Genomic DNA, 6187 nt, shown 5'->3' on the forward strand with positions numbered 1-6187 from the left:
GACATATCTCCACAGGCTCCCTTCAGTTAGCTCTTGAATATCTGCAACTCTAGAGCCCACAAAGATCTTGTAGCGGCAGGATTGGGACTGGAGCCAGTTCAGGACTGTAGTGGAGTCGGTCCAATAGACAATGCTTGAGATATGAAGGGTGAGTTCCCTCTTGAGGACAGCAGCAAGCTGGGCTCCCACATGAGCAGCACAGAGCTCCAACCTCGGAATGGACTGTTGACGGACGGGAGCAACTCGAGATCGGGCAGCTAGGAAGGCTACCTGGATCCCCCCCATATGATCTTCTGTCTGAAGGTAGGCTACAGCTCCATATGCCTTCTCAGATGCATCAGAGAAGATGTGGATGCTCTGCTTGCAAAGGGATGGGTCTGTCTCTGGCTGCACGTAACAACGTGGCAGGGAGACATCAGGGAGCTGAATCAATTCACTTTCCCATGCATGCCACAGCTGCAGCAGGTCGATTGGCAGATTTGGATCATCCCAGTCTCTCCTTTTCCTCCAGAGATGCTGCACCAGGATTTTGGCCCGAGTGGTGTAAGGAATGAGAAGGCCAAGCGGATCATACTGCTTGGCCAGAACCCGATAGATGTTGCGCATTGTGGGCTCCACCAACTGCTCAGTGTGCCGAATCTGATATCTGAGCTCGTCAGACTGACAGTGCCATTGCAGGCCCAGAGTCCGCTCTGGTACATCAGTCCCATCGGGGGAAAACCACAGTTCACTGCTCTGTGAGACTGATCCAGGTGGCATATGACTGATGAGTTCTGGGTAGTTGGAAGCCCACTGTCGTAATTCGAAGCCACCGGTGAGCAGCAACTGCTGGATTTTGTTAACCAGTTGCTGGGCTTCGGGAAATGATGCGAAGCTCTGGAGGAGATTGTCAACATAGAAACATTTCTCCACTGTGTGACGGGTATCCTCGCTGGGGCTGCTGTGATCCAGAACGTGCCGCTGCAGAGCATAGGTGGCACAGCAGGGACTGCATGTCGTCCCGAAAGGCAACACTTGCCATTCGTAAACCTCTGGTTGCCTCGTGCGATCCATATCTCTCCAGAGGAACCGGAGGAAGGGCTTGTCCTGAGTCAAGAGGCGGACCTGATGAAACATCCCCTTGATGTCACTGCTCACTGCAATGGGATACTCCCGGAAGCGAAGTAACACACCCAGGAGCGTCGAGCCCAGGGTAGGACCAGGTAGGAGATGCTGATTCAGGCTGTTACCATTGTGCATGAAAGAACAGTTGAAGACAACGCGATCCTTGCCATTATGCTGAACCATGTGGTGTGGTATGTACCAGGTGCTACCATCCATCTCCATGTCTGCGATGGTCAGTTTACTCACATAGCTTGCATCCACCAGCTTCTGAATTTCCTGGTTATAGGTGGCTGCTTGTACAGGCGTCTTCAGGAGGCGCTTCTCCGTAGCTCGCAGGTGACCCAAGACAGAGTCCTTAGTGGAATGAAGCGGGACTGGTTCCTCTTTCCACAGCAACGGGGTGGCATACCGCTTGATACCATCCACCTCCACTCTAATGGTCTTCTCCTCTAGCATCTTGACAGCCATGGTATCCTGTTTTGAACGTGTGGCCACCTTCTCATTCTGGTATGGGAGAACATCCATCTGCCAGAGCTTGGCTACATTACTGAGAAGTTCAGCACTGGGAGTCAGGGTGCTTGTGAGTAGACACTGAGGAGTGGAGGCTTGATGTAGAAGAACCTTGGCTGGACCCTGCAGAGTCCAACCCAGCCGTGTCTTGAGTGCAGCTGGTCCTCCCCGTGGACCCAGATGGACAGGCTCTATTGGAGTCAGGAGATGTGGGTAGTCAGAGCCAATCAGCAATAATGGTTGAGCTTGGTGGAACGAATGAAGTGGAAGACTTCGCAGGTGGCGGTAGGACCTTTGCAGTGCATCAGCTGGATGTGAGTGTTTGGCAAGCCCAAGCTCAGTGGCAGTGAATGCTCTTTGGATCCGGAACCGTCTCCGAGGGTCAGTGGCGGAGGCTATAGAGAAGGAAACGGAATGTCCTTCCACCGTTCTAATATCTTGTCGGATGGTTCGGAGCGCCAACTCCTCCCTCTTTCCCTGAAGGCCCAGCTCTTGGGCAGCACTGTGAAGAAGGATTGTGCGCTCTGACCCATCATCTAGGATGGCATATGTCTCTAGCTTCATTTTGCCATTATAGAGGCACACCCTGACCATTTTCAGTAGCACACAGCTGGTCCCCCATGTTGGATCAACGTAGTACGTGACGGGTTGGACAGCTTCCTCCGCCGGTCTGTCAGAACTAGTGGATCGCGATGCATTAATCTCATGGAGTGTCTCCAAATGCACCTGATTGCATTGCTGGCATCTAGCTTTCAGGTAGCATTGCGCCTCTGGATGGTCCCTTCCACATCTCCAGCACCGCTTGCCTGTCTGAATCCAAGACAACTTCTGCTCTATATTGAGCTTCTTGAAATCTGTGCACTGATTGAAATAGTGCTGAAGATTATTACAGAAGGGGCAGAATTTCTTTGGCTTCCCCAATTTGGAAACTGGACGTGATGCCTGTTTTGGAGGCTCTGGGCCTTTAGCAGGAGGGTCGTAGCCCAATAAGATGGTTGTGGTTGCCGCTGCAGATCTCTGCTTGGGTCTGGCACCCTTCCCACGATCCACACGTGGCTCTCGAGGTTGCTGATGATGATGGAAATACACATCATCATCTTGGATGCGGACTTCATATTCAAGCCACTCTGCCAAATCTGCTAAGGTTGGGATGGGTGTCTGAAGAGGATTGATGAACCGCTTAAACTGCGCTCGAAGACTGTGTGGCAGTTTGGACAGCAGTCTGGTGACGTGTGACCCACACTCTAGTTCTGCTCTCCCCTCTTTCCCAAGCTGTTCTAACATTCCCACAAGAGCCCTCACTTTCAGGGCGAAAAGACGGAACGCTCGGCTGTCACCACTTCGCACCGGAGACTCTGACAACACGTCAGTGATCCGCTGCAGGGCAAGTTTGTGAGGTTGACCATACAGCTCTATCAGGGATGACATGGTCTGGCTGTATGGATAGCGACTATTGCTGTAGGAATCGGCAATAAGGAGGGCGTCTTCCAACTTGAGGTGATCGACTAGGATCTGGTACTTGAAACGTTCAGTTGCATCGTGAGGCAGGATATTGTCAAGGGCCATTCGCAAACGAGCGAACTGGCTGGGGTCATCAGACGTGAAGTATGGAATGTGTGGTGTTGGTCCCCGGTACACGGTCTCTGTACTTGGTAGAGGTTTGTGCTGACCATATTTCCTCCAGGCTTTGGAATCAGTTGGCGGCCAGCGAGGCGGGTCCCCAGTCATCTCCCAGAAGCTTTCTGGTTGTTGGCGCTGAAAGGTGTATGGCTCTGCATATTCAGGGGTGACCTGCCTCTTCACACATGCTCCAGGCCCATACTCGTCCTTCACGTTAATTTTCCCGACCTGTTCAGTCACAGGAAGTTGACTGTACTGATAAGGTGACGTACATCTGAAAGGACCTGAGGCTGCTGCACTAGCAGGAATTTCTGATACCGGAGGTGGTGGAACAGGGAATGGCTCAGCACTCTGAGGATCAAGTGGAAGTGATGCCTCTGGCCAAGGTAAATCCTGTATGTCATCCTCTGGTATGTGAAAGGAACGTACCGTGTGTGGGTAGTGTCTGGAGGCATGGTCAGGATGAGGAGACTGAGGCATGGAATCAGTCCACAAGGACTGCCTCTGGTCCTGGGTACGGGGGCCTAATGCAGAAGGTTGGGGAGCTGGTGACGTCTGGAGGGCTGAGGACCGGAGAGAGAGGGCACCAAGCAGAGTCTGAACCTCTCGTCTGAGCTGATTATTATCTTCCTGCATTTCTCTCAGTACTGATAATACCACGTCTGAGGTGCCATGCTGAGAAGTCTGGTCAGCTGGAGTGGCTGAGGTGTTGGGATGTGCCCCATGGTCATCAGGGGACTGGTTGTGCGACACATGCACCTGTGGTAGTGATCTCCTCGGCAACTGCACCAAGAAGTCATCGAGGTAACGAGGCCGATGACCATCGCGACGAGGACGAGGAGTGGATGAGAAAGCCATCTTGCCTGTGAAACTGTAAATCCGGCTCGAAGGACCATGTAATGGAGGAGGTCACTGTAAGTGGGATGGACTTGACCTCCTGACTATGACTGATGTAGATGATAAGGTGCTGACTCTAAGAATCCACAATCTCAACAGGGTTGTCCGATAAGAACAGATGGCATATCCACAAAATCCACTGCCACTCAGGTATCTGTCGTTCACTCATTTATTTAGCAAGAATCCGAAGCACACATCCATAATGTGAGTGAGGGGATTTAACAGACTGTAAAATGCTATATGCCGTGTGGTGAGTGATGGTGTGGTTTAGTCTCATGGACGCACACCGCTAACAGCATTAGAAGGAACGAAAATCCACACGGTGAGTAAACTCTGCTGACTCTTCCCACCTGCAGCTCCGACCGAACTCTCTGCGTCGACGTGTGCGTAGTGATGAGGTAGAATTGTGTCTTCTGATTGGCGAAGAGAATGGGTTGCCTCACCGCTCATTGGCTAAACGGCAGCAGTATGCTGATATCTTACTCCGCAGATGTGGCTCCGTTCATGAGTTCTGCGAACTGGCTGGCCTTTTGTACACACACGGTGCAAAATCTCAAATAAATTTTAAACTGCTATTCCTACTCTGGATTGTTCATTATGTACAATGAATCCAGCTCTGTGAAAAATATACAATATATTAAAAAAAAAAAAGCCAAAGTTATGAACACTTACAGATAACAGTAAATTTTTACACTGAACCTTCAGGCCTGGTTCAACTAAAGGCCCAGACCTGAATACAAATTGAAAATTTGTACTGATGCTCTCAGCATTTTATTACATGGAGGGCACAAAATTAGTCTCAATAAACACATCCATCAAAGCCTCATCAGCCAAGCTGTGATTAAAACTACAAAAATAAAATAATTTTTCTATGAGTTAAAACTACAACAGCCTGGTTATGTCGATGGGCACATCCTTAAACTAATACTGTTGAAGTACTATTTCATTTTAATAGAGCATTCAGACTGTCTTCATTTAGCCACACTTGCCCACTCTCCCGTGTTAAAAGCGCTCCAGATCTGTCAGACTGTGAGGGCATCTCCTGTGCACAGCCCTCTTCTCACAGCCTCACAGATATTTCTACTGGATCCAGGTCTTGGTGTTAGCCTTGTTCTGGTGACGCCATTCTTTTCATGATTTGAAAGCATGCTTTGGATTGTTGTGCTGAAGGTCATTCAGCATCCTTTATGTAAGACTTCCCTCTTTACGAATAACTTTTTTAAAATTGCAGTTCAGCCAACATTTAAAAGATTTAGATAAAAAAAAAAAATCACATGTAACACAGGTCATCAGACACGTGGCGAAAGAAATCACATGTAACACAGCTGACGCGAGACAGACAATTGATCAGACACGTGGATAAATACCACTGTTATGGTAGCTGTGTGGTGGCCTATGTCACTGTGTTCAGTCTCATGCCCCTCCAAAGTCCAACACACTGTGACTTGGTGCTCTGACCCCCATGAAGTTAACTCATATGTTTATGACAAAATTTCATCAACAGCAAAATGCAACAAATCCTGGTGTAGAACACCAAAACCAATTTTGGCTCAAATTTTCTCTGTCAGATTTGGATAGCCATCGGTTGTAACATCTACCCATTTGTCCCTGTCTGTTCAAGCATGCAGTTATCTCCAGGAACCTTTCAGTGAGTGCATTGGTGCCAACTCCATAATCTCAAACTCATTTGTTAACCCACATACAAATATGAGTAACTAAGGTGTCTAGGGTACAATAACCAAAGGGCTGGATGTGACCCAGGGGCCGTGCAAAGCCCAGGTCTGATTATGTGACTCTGGGGCAAACTGTTCATGTTTTAATGATTATTTTCACTGTTACACCATATTTTCTCCACTTTTAGACGACTGTCTTCACTATCTCACACAGTATACCGTATCTAATGCCTTAGAATATCATTTGCACCCTTCTCCTGACTGATACCATATCTTTCAGCAATGCTTTGTAAGCTCTTTGTAAGATGCAACCAAGTAAAGTCAGAAAAGTCTCAGGACAGCTGATCTTTGACTTTAATCAGCCACACTGGTGGCAGGTGTGT

Source organism: Astatotilapia calliptera, chromosome 6 (assembly GCF_964374335.1).
Source record: "Astatotilapia calliptera chromosome 6, fAstCal68.1, whole genome shotgun sequence".
Taxonomy (NCBI): domain Eukaryota; kingdom Metazoa; phylum Chordata; class Actinopteri; order Cichliformes; family Cichlidae; genus Astatotilapia; species Astatotilapia calliptera.